Consider the following 14,219-nt stretch of genomic DNA (forward strand, 5'->3'; position numbering starts at 1 on the left):
CTTACTGACCTATTCACTCCTGGATGCAGTTCAAAGTGAAGGACTTGCAGTACGTGGCTCCAGTATAACCTGATCTGCTGCTATCTCTGAAACAGCCTGGCTTGCCTGGAATGCACTGGGACAGCTGAAGTTACTCAGGAAGTTTGTCATGACAGCACTTTGCTTTCCAAGGAACGGATTACTGCCCCAGTAATTGTCAATTATTACACGCTATCAGGAAACGTTAGGGAAAGCAAGGATGAGGCCATTTATTTGATTTATTTCTCTTTATCCTGGATATTTTACTTACATTTTCAGATCAACAGACGTATTCTGAGGTAAGGTCACTGAAGTTTTGACTGTTTTAATTCCTGCAAGGTGAGTAGTTCAGGCAGAGCCTAGTGTTGGCTAAGACACCAGAACTGCATTCAGTGGCTCCTCAGAAGCTGCATTTGAGAACAACTCCCCCTAAGGTTAAGCAGAATTTTTCCCTGACCTTTAGAATGATGGGATCTTTAAATGCCCAAGCACAGGCTGCTAATTCTACTGTTAACATACATGGGATAGCATATATGGGGTTGGTTTTGGCCATACTACATCGCTATGCTGCAACATAGTTTCAACATTGAATTAACCACACTTTTGCAATAACATACTTAAAGTAGTGTAAAAGTTACCTTTTTTTTTTTCCATGGCCATCCAACTGCTAAAACCTCTTGTAATGTTTTTACCCTTAGAGGACATTAACCGATCCTAAATAGTTTCCAGACATAGGGCCTTCAAACTCTCCAGGGCTTCCCTCTTCAGAAGGCAAAAGCTCCTTTTCGAGTCTGAAGAGGAAAACGTACATTGTCACCAGACTAGAGGTTATGAGTGTTCTTCTCTACCTGACGGCCGTGGTCTTCATCATCATTTTCAAGACCCTTCACATTCCCTCCAGTTTCTGGTATGATTCCCTGATCTTTCCCTCCATCTTCTAATTTATATTATGAAAATCATCTGCCAATAGGATTGGTTTTATATGCTCTAAACCACAGGAAGATCTATTCAACATTGTATTAAACTATTTTTGCCACAGCTCAGAGAAAGTGGTGCACAAAATCCAAAAGCTCTATCGAATAGCAATGTTCCACATTCATACTAATCTAATGTTCCCAAATGCAGTTACAAAGGATGAGGAAAGAACATCAGTTTATCATAAAGCAAAGAGCACTGCGGCATACAGACTGTGCACAGGCATAAACACCCCCTGTGTAGCTGGTACCTTTAGCTGTCGTGCCACTTGTAGAGGAAATGTACCTAAAGGATGTGTTCCCTTCATACACAGCTCCTCTCTCTCTCACTCTTGTGCAATCACTCCCAGCCTCCAGACAACGAACCGAAAAAAGAAACGTTTCATTCACCATGCTCCATCTACAGTTGGAATTTGTTTATCCAAAGGCATTTTATTCAACATTGTTGTAAAATGAAAATAAACCATATTCCCCAGGCAACACATTTTTTTATCACGAAACTCTGCCAACCTGAATTCATGCAACCATTTCTTAACAACAACAACAAGAAAAAAAAATAAGGTGCAGGTTCCCTGGCACAATCTGAAGTGATGTTCCACCCCCGTTTTATTGCTTGCTTGTTTGATTTTTTGTTTTGCTTCATTTGTTTGCTTGTTTGTTTTATCCCATAAACCATGATGTTACTTTATTTTTCCTGTTACTCCTGTACTTTTGGACAGTGTCTTCTGCTATTCTAGCTGTCACTGAATGGACGAGTGCCTAGCTTCTCATTTCCTGAGTGACTGCAATACCAGACCACCAGCCATTCAATATCCTGTGATATTGGATGTATTCACAGGACTCACGCAGCCTTCTGCAAAGGATGTTCAGGCAAGCAGTAAGGTCTATAGACTGAACATGTGTTTGTGATTTCTAATCACATCACTATCAAGAACTCATTGTATTACACACAAATAATACACCCTCTCATCTACAAAATAGGAATGCCAATATTCGTCTATCTCAGAGACGTATGGAGCTTAGGTCACAGGGGTAGAGACTGCAACCTCAATCACTCCCATATGTACAGTAGTTAGATTGTAACTATATATTTTTTTTTCCTTTTCAGGAAATCATCTGTTAATAAGTTAATTCTGTTAATAAACGCAGCACTCTCTTCAAGAGCAGAGAGCTTCAGACAGCAAGATTGGCTAACCATTATTTAACAGGAGAAGAAATTTATGACAGCATCAACCAGCTATCCAGAGGTGGCAGGAATTAATTCAGTGATACAAATATATTCCAAGTTTGTCCTGAAAGGCAGCATTACTGAATTTTGTTTCCAAGCAACATATTTCATCATAAACCCAGTCTAAGTCAGTGGGCAAAGATCAGGCTTGGACTGCGTAATAGGTGACCTAGCAAGGAAAGTGCTGTGTGTTTCTTCCGATGTGCTGTCTTTCACAATGACTGTATCTGGAGATTTCAAATGAAAGGGGGTAAACTCTACTGCAGACAGCTATGAAATTAAAGAATGTCATTTCCCTCCAAAGAATAGAAAGTGTCCAAGCAAAAGAAACCTCCTCTCCAAACATACTCAACTAATTGTTGCGTTTTTTACAGATAGGAATTAGGGTAATGGGTTATGCACTGAGAACTGCCTGGTTCTTTACATATTTGCTTAGCTCATTTCCCCTCTGAAAGATATTTGTAAAGTTTTGTCTCCCATAATGGTTTTCCATTTATGCCTTAGATAATAAGATGCTATCGTGTTATTTATAGTGTTGCTTATTACAGATGTCAGTGCTTTTTCTCCTCTACTTTCAGGATCCAGCCAAACTGCTGCTCCATTTCTTTGGCAGAAGATGATGGATAACATCTTGGCAACAAGAAATATTCAGCAGCATGGAATGAAAATAGAATGAGTTGAAATCATAATGAAAAAAAACAAAACAAAACAGTGTTTATATTTGTAGTATCAGGAAGTGTATATATTATTATTATGGTATAGTCTATTATAGGGAAATATTTATATTATTATTAGCTCCGCAATTTATTTTCTGTAGTCTCAATAAATGTGTTATGTTACTTGAATATTCCCAGTCTTCCCTATTTATTCTGCTCTTTTCTTGAACAGATAAGAAGAAACCAAGTTATTCCATTTGCAGGAAGGCACGTTTCCTGTGACAAGTAGAAAAACTTCAAGCTTTCTTCCCTTAGCTAGAAAGGACAGAAATGGGTCGTACACCAAGCTGATGAAATAGCTTGATAGCATTGTAAGCTGGTTAAGCCTTAGCAGTGTCCTGACAGAGAGGAAGGTATTTAAGCCAAACCGCTACTCTCTGTCTAATTTTACCCACTGAAATATTTTCTGATGGGGCAATAAATCTGATGACAGTCAAATTGCACACTAGGTGAGGAAAGATGGGTTTCATCACTTCAGGCTTTTCACCCCAAACTGGTTAATTTTGAATAGTAAAAGCAGTGATAATAGAAATATTAGCTAGGGGTAAAAAAGTGTAACACAAAGCTGTATTTCGGGTCAGATACAGGGGAAGGAAAATCAGTGATGTGAAGGACCTGACAAGGGCAGGGGATCCACACAGCAGAAGGGATCACTCAAGGATGGCTTAAGGAGAAGACAAAAACAGAGCTGGAGAACTTAAGTACATAATTTTTTTGGTTTGTTTGTTTGTTTTGGGGTTTTGTTGTTGTTGTTTTCTTCTCTCTAGTGGCCTATTTCATGCTTTTATTGTTCAAAGTGTTTCCCCAAGTCAAGAACAACCTCACTCCATAGAGAAGCAAGTCCCTGGACCAGAGGCCAGAGTCTGGAGCCACAGGTAAAATGAGTCTGGAGGGTGCAATAGCTCTGCAGGTGTGTGAAGCACAATGGGAAGAAGCCATATGGACTATTAGCAGGAAAAATAGAATTCAATGTAGAAAAAACAAACAAACAAACAAACAAACAAACAGGTAGAACATCAGTGTGTTATCCCTTAATCAAGGTGGTGCAGAGAAGCACCGATACACCTTTGGATTGGGTTTCCAGAAAACTCACATGCTGAGGTTGGAACAAATCCCAGCAAGCATGCAGCTATCCTCAACAGTTGCTGTGATGGACTGATGGTTTAAAGAGCTGCCATTTGTTTTCAGTGTTCATTGTTATCCTACTGGGCACCAGGCAAAGAAAAGGCATCTACTGTCTTTCAAAAAGAAAATTTGTGGAAGTAAATGTGAGTTTGTGTGAACATTAATTTTTGGTGCTTTCCAGCTACAGTGGAATCTTCTGATTTTGTTTCCTCCCCACACCCAACAGGCATACAAGCATGTTTCAGCAAGTGATGGGTGACTGCCCCAGACATGAGCCTCAGGGTATGCATCCTTGTGCTCCACAGCATCCCACAATGCCAAGGAGAGCACCAAGCCTCATTCTACGGTCACTTAACATATATATATATATATATATATATATATATTCTTCGTACAAAGTGTACTCAGTTGTTTCACAACAGCAGCTTCTCCTCCTGTGTCTATTTCCTCTGGACTATAACACAGATATCAACCAGAATAGAGAAGCTGCAGTAGCAGAAAACTGTGATCTTATTTCTCTAATGCAGTGTATTTCCTTGGCAGCAGATATCTTTTGACACTGCTCTCATTCACATTGGATCTGTACTTTCCTAACTCTGTGAGCTGCTGTTAGCACTGCTTTTCTTTGTCAGAAATCCGACCTGCCATCCTTCCATACCGGGAATGTAATGAAAAGCCAAACAGAGCGACCCCCCGTGCCTCCAAAAATCCTAATTGCCAGTGGATGAAACAAATCCAGGCACTGATGAGCATGATTTAATGAAAGATGAGCTCAAAACAGAACACCACATCCAAGTAACCCCCAACTGGCATTAATTACCATCATCTAAATTCATGCAATATTTGATACACATGAACAGATGGGAACGAAATCCCAGCTTTTACACGCTACGACTCAGTGTGCTCTGTGGCATTCACTGAAGTCAACGTGAGCAGTCCTTGTCCTGCTGCACTGGGAAACTGGCTGGGACTGCTGCTAACTACGTATCCATTAGTTTTAGGTGTACATATAACACTTGTAGCCAGGTGCGTGTTACTATACAGAAAATACAGTGTAGAAAAGTTGGACCAATTCATGATGAATTTCCTGAAATTATAAGTATTCTGGCAGTTTTGCCTGTGCTTTCCACGATAGTTTCCAGAAAACATGTGGCTGAAAAGACAAAAAAGTGCCAGGTTTCTGGAGGAATTATCAGCTCCAGAAGGCGTGTGGCTCATCATGAAACAGCTGGGCTTGAAGGTCAGTAATTTTTTCCCCCTTATTTAGAGTACCTGGCCATCATCTAAAGACTTGTACAAGAACAACTTGTATACAAAGAGCTTGAAGAGGAACAACTTCCATGCTTTTTGGTCAAGGGCCTATTTGATGGAGGGCTCTGTTTGGCACTGGAAGCAAATGGAATTTAGAAAAACATGTGCTAAACCTTAAAGAAAATACTCAAAAACATTTTCATGCTGCCTTTCTTCTGATAAAAAGACTCCAACTCTTTCCTGCACGTGTCTCTCATCAGTGTGTCTTTTGTCTCTGCAGCTGTCAATTTCCAGTCTCCAGTACCACAGAAAGCAGAAGGTAACAGTTAAACTAAAAAACATGCCTATTTTTTAATTATTTTATGGCTCCTTTCACATGAATCACATAGATCACTTGCATTTAAACTGCCTAACATGTCTCATCCTAAGATCATTTACGTGCTTCTCTATAGCAACACACAAAGGAGCAAAAGTTTTTGTTTTGACTGTGTACATAAAATATAAACCCATATTTTATAGACACTGGCATAATATCTAGCCACTATTTCCTTAATTAGTCATTTCGAAAAGGCTGTTACACTCTTCAGAGCAATAAAAGGGGTAAGTCTTAGCATCCCCATGAAAATAGCTGGAAGCTCTTCAACAAGCGGTTTGAGGAAATGTGAGTCTTACATTCCTTTTCCAGGACCATTGAGGTTACCTCTGGAAATACATTAGCCTGGTTTTCAACTTTACAAAGGTGAAGTCCTTGATGCAGTAACACAACACCCCAGTGACCCATGGGCAGTGAAACCCAGAGCTCAGCGTGGTCCCTGTCTCTCATCCACACCCTGGGTGGTTCGCCCTTCATCCCATGTCCTCTGGCACTTGGGACCCTGAGGTAATTACCCAGGTTGCTTGTTGCACCCCTTGTCACTGTAGCCATAAAGCACCATTACAATAAAGGTCTGATTACCTGGCTCTGGAAAGGGCTGGGACATAAGTTGCTTTATTCAAATGTTACACCTTAGTGTAGCTGTTTGCCTAAATATCAGAAAATTGTTTGGTTAACTGGTAAATATGATTAATTGGTAAATATGTATTTATAGTTAAATACAGTTAAATATTTTTAATTGGTAAATATGGTAAATTTATAGTTAAAAATGTCAGTGTATTCAGACTATATTTTTAATATCCACAGATCCCATGTGGATTTTAACAGCAACTTTCCCTGCTTTAAAATTCATAATAACAACTGTCCTTCCTCCAGTCCCACTCCATAAATTCAAATTCAGCCTGTGATCATTAGAGCCCTTCCAGAGTTAAATTGCTGGTAATTCCTTACTTATTCAAGTGAGAAACTCATCGAATAATGAAAGCTATTAAATTAAGAGTTCTATTAATGAAAGCTATTAAATTAAGAGTTCTTTTGCAGTCCCGTTGTATCTCAGCTGATAGAGTATTCATAAAGGAAATAAATCAGACCAGCTAATGGGACAAAATAATCAGCTAAAATATTGCATACAGATTGTTCCTGTTTGATGCCTGTTTAAAAGTCAGGCCAGTGTATGCCCTTATACTCCATTACAATGCCCTGCATTCAGAAGTCTCTCTCGTATATATCCACAAATTCCTACCTCTTCTATTTGAAATTTGCTATGTAAAGTTGCAATCAAGGTCTTTCATTAGAGTTATCTAGTTCTTACAGCAAGGAAGAAGGTTTTTCCTGGCATCAGCATGTGTTGAGTTCAGAGCTTTTAGCCTTGTCTCTTTTGCTCTGGGCCTGCACAGCAGCTTGCTAGTTCTGGCACACATTCCCAACAACAGTAATTTGTGACAAAAAGCTCTGTAGGTACCTAAGGAATCAAAATTTCTGCTGATGTAGACTGGGTAGATCTACTGGGCCATGAAAACTCACCGGCCTTCACCAAATTGAAACCACTCTACAACCTTAGTTGTCCCAGTCTTGTCTGAACCTATGTAGTTCTGATTTCAGACATGTAAGTTATACCTGGCCTGGGGGTGGGGAGGAGCAGCTATATGAAACGCTCAGTAAGCTATGCATAGACTGTTTGAGTACATAATATTATGGGGAAAAAAAATATCCCCTTCTTTTTTTTTTTTTCCTTTTTTTCTTTTGCTGTAAAAAATTATTATAGAATTACCAAGAAGAGAGAGATTCGAGTTTCTAAATTACACATTCATAACCACATAGAAAGATGTAGCTCTGTGTTTTTCTCACAGGCACTTGTACAAAGTAAAATAAGAGTCCTACTTATTCCTGTCTGCTTGATTGCATGTAGATGATGTGAAGATTATCTGTACTGCATACCTAATGTATGATAGTTCTTTCTTCTGTTTGTAATAAAGCATGAGATGGGGTTTCAAAAAGCACTTAAGGTAGAGTCACAGCTTCTCTTCATTAATGCAGGCTTGAAACTCCCACATCAACAGGCTTTTTATATCGCCACTCCTGTTTCATGTGGCAATAAACTGAGTTGTATTTGGTAGGTGCACATACAGGGAAAACTCTGACCACATCCATCTAGAAATAATCCCTGGCTTTTATGACTATTACACTGAATCATTAAGAGATTCCTTGCTATCTTTTCTAATCTTCATAAGCTAGGAAAAAAAAATATCTGAATTTTTCATCTTTCAGAGTAAACTTCCCACAGGGCTGAGGGCGTTTGGTTTGTAAGGTGTGGGCCGAACACTGAACAGCCCGGCTGTGAGACAGGGAGACAGAAGCCCTAGTGGGAAGCAGAGGGCGGGTGCCATGCAGGGGGCTTCCCTGCCCTGTGCAGCACCCATGAAGCAGCTGCAGCTGCTGCCCACATCAGACTAAGCAACTGTTCCACCCCCCCTTGAAATCTGGGACAAGATTTTAGAGGGAAAACAAACGATACGGCTCCCCTCCCCAAGCAAATTCAATCATAAAAGCCTGATGTGTTCAGCACTGAAAAAATCTTGGCTGCAGAAAATTAATCACCTAAAAAAGATAAGGACGCAATACCAATCTAACTAAGGATATCAGCTGTGATAGATCACTGGGCATCTTTGTCACTGGACTGATTTGAAGCATTTTAACTTAAAATGCTTTTTTACAATGCATATTGGTTAATTTAATCTGGATAAGGCATTCCTCCACTGGAAGGACGACTGAATATGTGTCATTGTGCAAGTGTCAGTAACATATTTCTGCTAATAAGAGTGGAGTAACGTTAAACAACAGAGTAGAACAAAGTGCTACTCACTGAGGTAATAAGCCTAAAGCACTAAAAAAGTTTTGATGTCATGTTTGGATGCTAACATTTAACTGTCAATATCAGAGTCAAAAAAAGCTGATAAGAAATTACAAGGATACCACTATTTTAGAGACTGGGAAGAAATCTCTCTTTCTGATAATTTTTCTTTGTCTTTTTCTGTTGTCTTTTGTGTCACTCAAAATCATTTTATTTATTTATTTTTTTAATTTGAAATCAAGACCAGGCTGCTACTACAAAAGCATTAATAGTTTCTCTTAAATACTAAACATTAGAAATATTTTTCTGATTTAGGGTGTTTTGTACTTCCTTGATCAGCAGTGATATAGACTGTAAACTCACTCCTTTTTCTCTGTCAGGTGGTGCAGGGTACAAGGAGACTCATAGATGCAGAGTTAGGGTGACACAAGAGCCCTGCTCCTGGACACCAGCCTCTCTCAGATGAGAAGCTTCTGCTCCATGGGAGAGCCAGGCAGCACCAACAGGAGACACTGACAGGTCCTGAGGGACCTGTCAGATACTGGGTTTTATTTATTTATTTATTTATTTTTAACTGAAGCATCTGTAAATGTTGGTGGATATTTATACACCTGCAGAGATGGGGTGGGGGACTGGAACCACACAACTATCAGCAAAAATAGCCCAACTCCACATTTCCACCAGGCCTGGCAGCGAGATTCAGGAACGTTTATTTACACCGAGTGCTATTATTAGAGATTGTTCATACAGGATCACTCATGAATTTAGTATGAGGAAAGGATAATAATGTCTTTTTCTGTATCTCCACAGAACATGTGAGCACACAGTACCAGACAGAAACTGGAGAAGTCATGGAGAAACAAGGCAACTCGTGGGCAGCATAAGTGGAAGAGAAAAGCATTCAAATGCTCCTCTTTAAAAAAAAAAGAAAAAAAAGAAAAAAAAAAGAGCCAAGAATCAGTTGTGGTTTCCACCTTCACCAAATACAGTTAAAACTCAGCTGAATCCTATCCATGAGAAGCACACTACATGCGATGAAATTTGTTTCACCCACAAACACAATTAACTGAGGACGTCAACATGAATTTATCTTACATAGGGCCATAAAATGTATTTGCCATTATTTGTTTCAATTGTTTTGATCTTTTCTTTTGTATAATCTACCTAGATCTACTCCAGTGACTTTGTCGCTCTGGTTTTCTTTCTTGCACAATGCCCAGTTCTCAGATATACGGACTGTTTGCAAATACAACTCTCTGTAGCTATTTGTAGGCGATACTCTCTGTAGTATCTCTTTAAAAACAGTTTTGTTTTATTAAGATGTCCAAGTGTCACATTTCTATACCAGTGCAATTATCAGCTGACATTGTTTTTACTTTTAAAATACCGTTTCCAAGTTTATCATCCCACTCCGCGCCTCGTAATTCTTGCGGATAAACATGTTTCAGGTCTGTGATGGTATCCCTGGAGATGGTTGCCATAGTGCTTCGCAGGATTTTATTTTTGCTCATTCCTCAAAAGCAGGACTTTGGATCTCTGTGGGAGGCCCAGGACTGCACTAGTCTCAGATTTTATTGGCTTTGCTATTCTGCCCCCACTGGGGAATAAACCGCTCAGACGTGTCACTGTCATCTTTACCGTATTCCATCCGCCCCGCTCAAAATGGATGCCTCAAGCCACCCTCCCCACTTCCATAGGACCTTATCACATACCTGTTGAAGTTCTCGCTGGTTTCTACTTAGTTTCCACCTGAAGCACAGATTATTCTCTACTAAAAATTTCAGACGACATTTTCTAACATCATGCACAATACACTGAGTTTTTAACATTTTGGTTATGTATTCAAAAATACTTAAAAATAGGAAACAGCAAAACAACTGTGATTCTGATTGCTTCAGATCTTATGCTGTCCACATGAGCAAGCACACCTGTCTCTGTCCAGGTCAGTCTTTCCCTCACTTTGATAAATGCTTTCCCCAAACCCTTTAATTCCTAAAAGTTTTAGAAAAAAAATGCTGTCTCATTTCTATGAAATGACCGATGTAACGACTATCAGAAGCAATGTCAGTGGCAGTCAAGCACCCAAATATCTTTGGGAAGCTGAGCCATGCTGATCCATTTGAAGTGGCAAACCATTTCCTCTGTCTTTGCTTTTGTTAAAAGACACCTTTGGCAGTGCCTTGTCTAAACAAAGCAAAAGCTGAAGGATCTTTTCATGCAGCAGAAACAGAATCTGGTTCAAACTCAAAAACAGGTTTTGGTTCAAAGTCAGGTGTTCAAAATGTGATCTCTAAAGGGCATATTTATGTAACAGATATCACAACAAAGCCTCTTCTCACAGTAGACAGGGCAATCATTTTAAGTGAATAAGCACAGATATACATGTTTTGTACGCATTTTCACACACAGTATCACACAGTATCACAGATTTCTAGGTTGGAAGAGACCTCAAGATCATCGAGTCCAACCTCCGACCTAACACTAAGTACTCCACTAAACCATATCGCTAAGCTCTACATCTAAACGTCTTTTAAAGACCTCCAGGGATGGTGACTCCACCACCTCCCTGGGCAGCCCGTTCCAATGCTTAATAACCCTTTCGGTAAAGAAGTACTTCCTAACATCCAACCTAAAACTCCCCTGTCGCAACTTTCGCCCATTCCCCCTCGTCCTGTCACCAGGCACATAGGAGAACAGACCAACCCCCACCTCTTTACAGCCTCCTTTAAGGTAACTGTAGAGAACAATAAGGTCGCCCCTGAGCCTCCTCTTCTCCAGGCTGAACAAGCCCAGCTCCCTCAGCCGCTCCTCGTAAGACTTGTTCTCCAGACCCCTCACCAGCTTGGTCGCCCTTCTCTGGACTCGCTCGAGCACGTCCATGTCCTTCCTGTAGCGAGGGGCCCAAAACTGAACACAGTACTCGAGGTGCGGCCTCACCAGAGCCGAGTACAGGGGCACAATCACCTCCCTAGACCTGCTGGCCACACTGCTTCTTATACAGGCCAGGATGCTGTTGGCCTTCTTGGCCACCTGGGCACACTGCTGGCTCATATTCAGCCGACTATCAACCAATACTCCCAGGTCCCTCTCGGCCAGGCAGCTTTCCAGCCACTCATCTCCCAGCCTGTAGCTCTGCTTGGGGTTGTTGCGCCCCAGGTGCAGGACCCGGCACTTGGCCTTGTTGAACCTCATACAGTTGGCCTCAGCCCATCGCTCCAGCCTACCCAGATCCTCCTGCAGAGCCTTCCTGCCCTCGAGCAGATCGACACACGCACTTAGCTTGGTGTCATCTGCAAACTTACTGAGGGTGCACTGGACGCCCTCATCCAGATCATCAATAAAGATATTAAAGAGGGCCGGCCCCAGTACCGAGCCCTGGGGGACACCACTAGTGACCGGCCTCCAACCAGATTTGACTCCATTCACCACAACTCTCTGGGCCTGGCTATCCAGCCAGTTTCTAACACAGCGAAGCGTACACCAGTCCAAGCCCCGAGCAGCCAGTTTCTTGAGGAGAATGTTGTGGGGAACGGTGTCAAAAACCTTACTGAGGTCAAGGTAAACCACATCCACAGCCTTTCCCTCATCCACCAAGCGCGTCACTTTATATAACACACATTTGTACACGTTTTATATAAAATAGCAACTGCCTCTCTTCTGCAGGATTTGCATCTTCAGCAGTATGGAGGAACAGAGAAGCATAAATGAACTCTCTGTTAGCCGTATTTAACTTTTGTCTTGTAGTTGAATAAGTCTTAAATTTAGTATACAACATTCAAGAGATGTACAGGATGCAACTGAAAGATGTCGAGGAGGAGAAAGCTTCCAAAGGAACATGGGCACAGGGCAGTGATCTTCCACATTGCCTGCACAGATGTTTAGGTGTGCTAGACAGCTGGTATCATAACAACTTGAAAAGCAAGTGTTTTGTGACCTTACACCCAGTCCTGAGCAAGACAGGTTACATGAACAGCAGCACTTGCCCAAGCAGGATCTTACCTGTAGCGTGGCAGGATGGAAGTGATGGAAAGGGCACAACAACATCAAGCCAACCAGAGCTGCCTGGGAAGTGGCTTTCTCCAGCCCATGAAAGCCTAAGATCTCAGAGATTTTCTGTTCCTAGTCAAACAACTTTTGAAGCTTTTCTAGTTTGTTAGGCAGTAAAAAAAGTACAAAAGGTTCTTCTGGGAAGACTCATGACCCGTGCTACCCTCCATCCCACAATAAAATATCACTCATCTCCCTGTGCTTGCTCAAATTCAGCAGTGAGCAAAAGGAGTCAGACCTTTGCCCACTTCGCTTTCCCAGTGGTACCTGATCAGAGGTATTACAGCTGCTGTAGCATGTTTAATTTCAGACCATCTTCATCCACGGCACTCATTCTCCTTACAGAACAGTAACCAGCCTTTGCTGAAGAAGAAAGGAGGTAGAGATCACCTGCCTTCAGTGTGTGTAAAGGACAGCGTGCCCTGTTAGGTTTCCAGAGCTCACAGAGCCAGCTGTTGACAGAAAGCTGCTCTGGGTCCTGCTCTGCTTCAAGTTCCAGCTGTGAATCTCTGGCATTGGCTTATCATACTGGGGCAGAATGGGGCCAGTTACCGTGCTTATCGTGCAGGTCAGTCCGAGCACGTCTACATGACACACAGCTGCGCCCAGCAAGCTAAGCAGCCAAGTTAAAAATCCCAACAGTGTACCAATGAGCCTGGGTGAATATACCCTGTTCGTTAAAAAAACTAATCAATTCGGGTAGCTATACACAGCTCCAGTGCTGTGACAGAAACATTCCCTAGTGGCCCACCAGGGTAGAGTTTAAACCGAGGAGAAAACACAGTGCCAATAAGTCAATAGGAAAACACAGTGGGATCCTTTCACAAGGATGTCAGTCAATGTTCACCTACTTCAGGTTAAAAGAGAATCTCTCTCACAGTGACCTAACGCTTCTTGTTCCCGTATCTACCTCTGTATAAACTTGCATTGTTCAAAACGAAATTCTAAACTTTCCAGAGAAGTAAAAGCCTACATCTATAAACACATCATAGCAGATTTATTGTTGGACCAATTATATTATGTGTGTCTCTTAGAAACACCCAATAAAAAATTATAAATACTCCAAAGAGGCTCTAAGTACGAAGGAAATAAATGAACCCTGGGCACTGGAAGGAGCTAGACGTGGTACAGGCAGGCGCCGGCCGAGCTGCCTCACATACTTCTCCTCACGTCTCTGGGCCTGGCCTGCAATTCCCTTCCTTCCAGGGGCAGGATCCCCTCGTGTCACCCCTGCGTGTGTGCCTGTGTATGGCCAGGCCACCAGCCCCAAAATGTCTGCTGTCAAAGAGGGGCATGGCCTGAATAGATTAGAGACCTACCCATGTACGTGCATATGAGTGCATACTTACGCGCACATACCATAATAACCTCGGGGATTTTATTAGCTGGGAGAGAAACAAAGTTGGTGGAAAGGAGCAAATGACGTGAACAAGTGCATGGTACAAAGACAGGGAAGAGAGCTGTGAAGAACAGGAAGAAATGGGCCACGTACGGGCTGTGAATGGCAGGTACATTCAGAGACAACCCGGGATAAATAAAACAGTCAGAGGTAGCAGACGGCAACACGAGCCACAAGAGATGACAGCACTTATCCTGTGCTGTCAACCAGTGAGTGGTGAAAAAGATTGCACTGGAA

Source organism: Anser brachyrhynchus (genome assembly GCF_964034855.1).
Source record: "Anser brachyrhynchus genome assembly, chromosome: 4".
NCBI classification, from domain to species: domain Eukaryota; kingdom Metazoa; phylum Chordata; class Aves; order Anseriformes; family Anatidae; genus Anser; species Anser brachyrhynchus.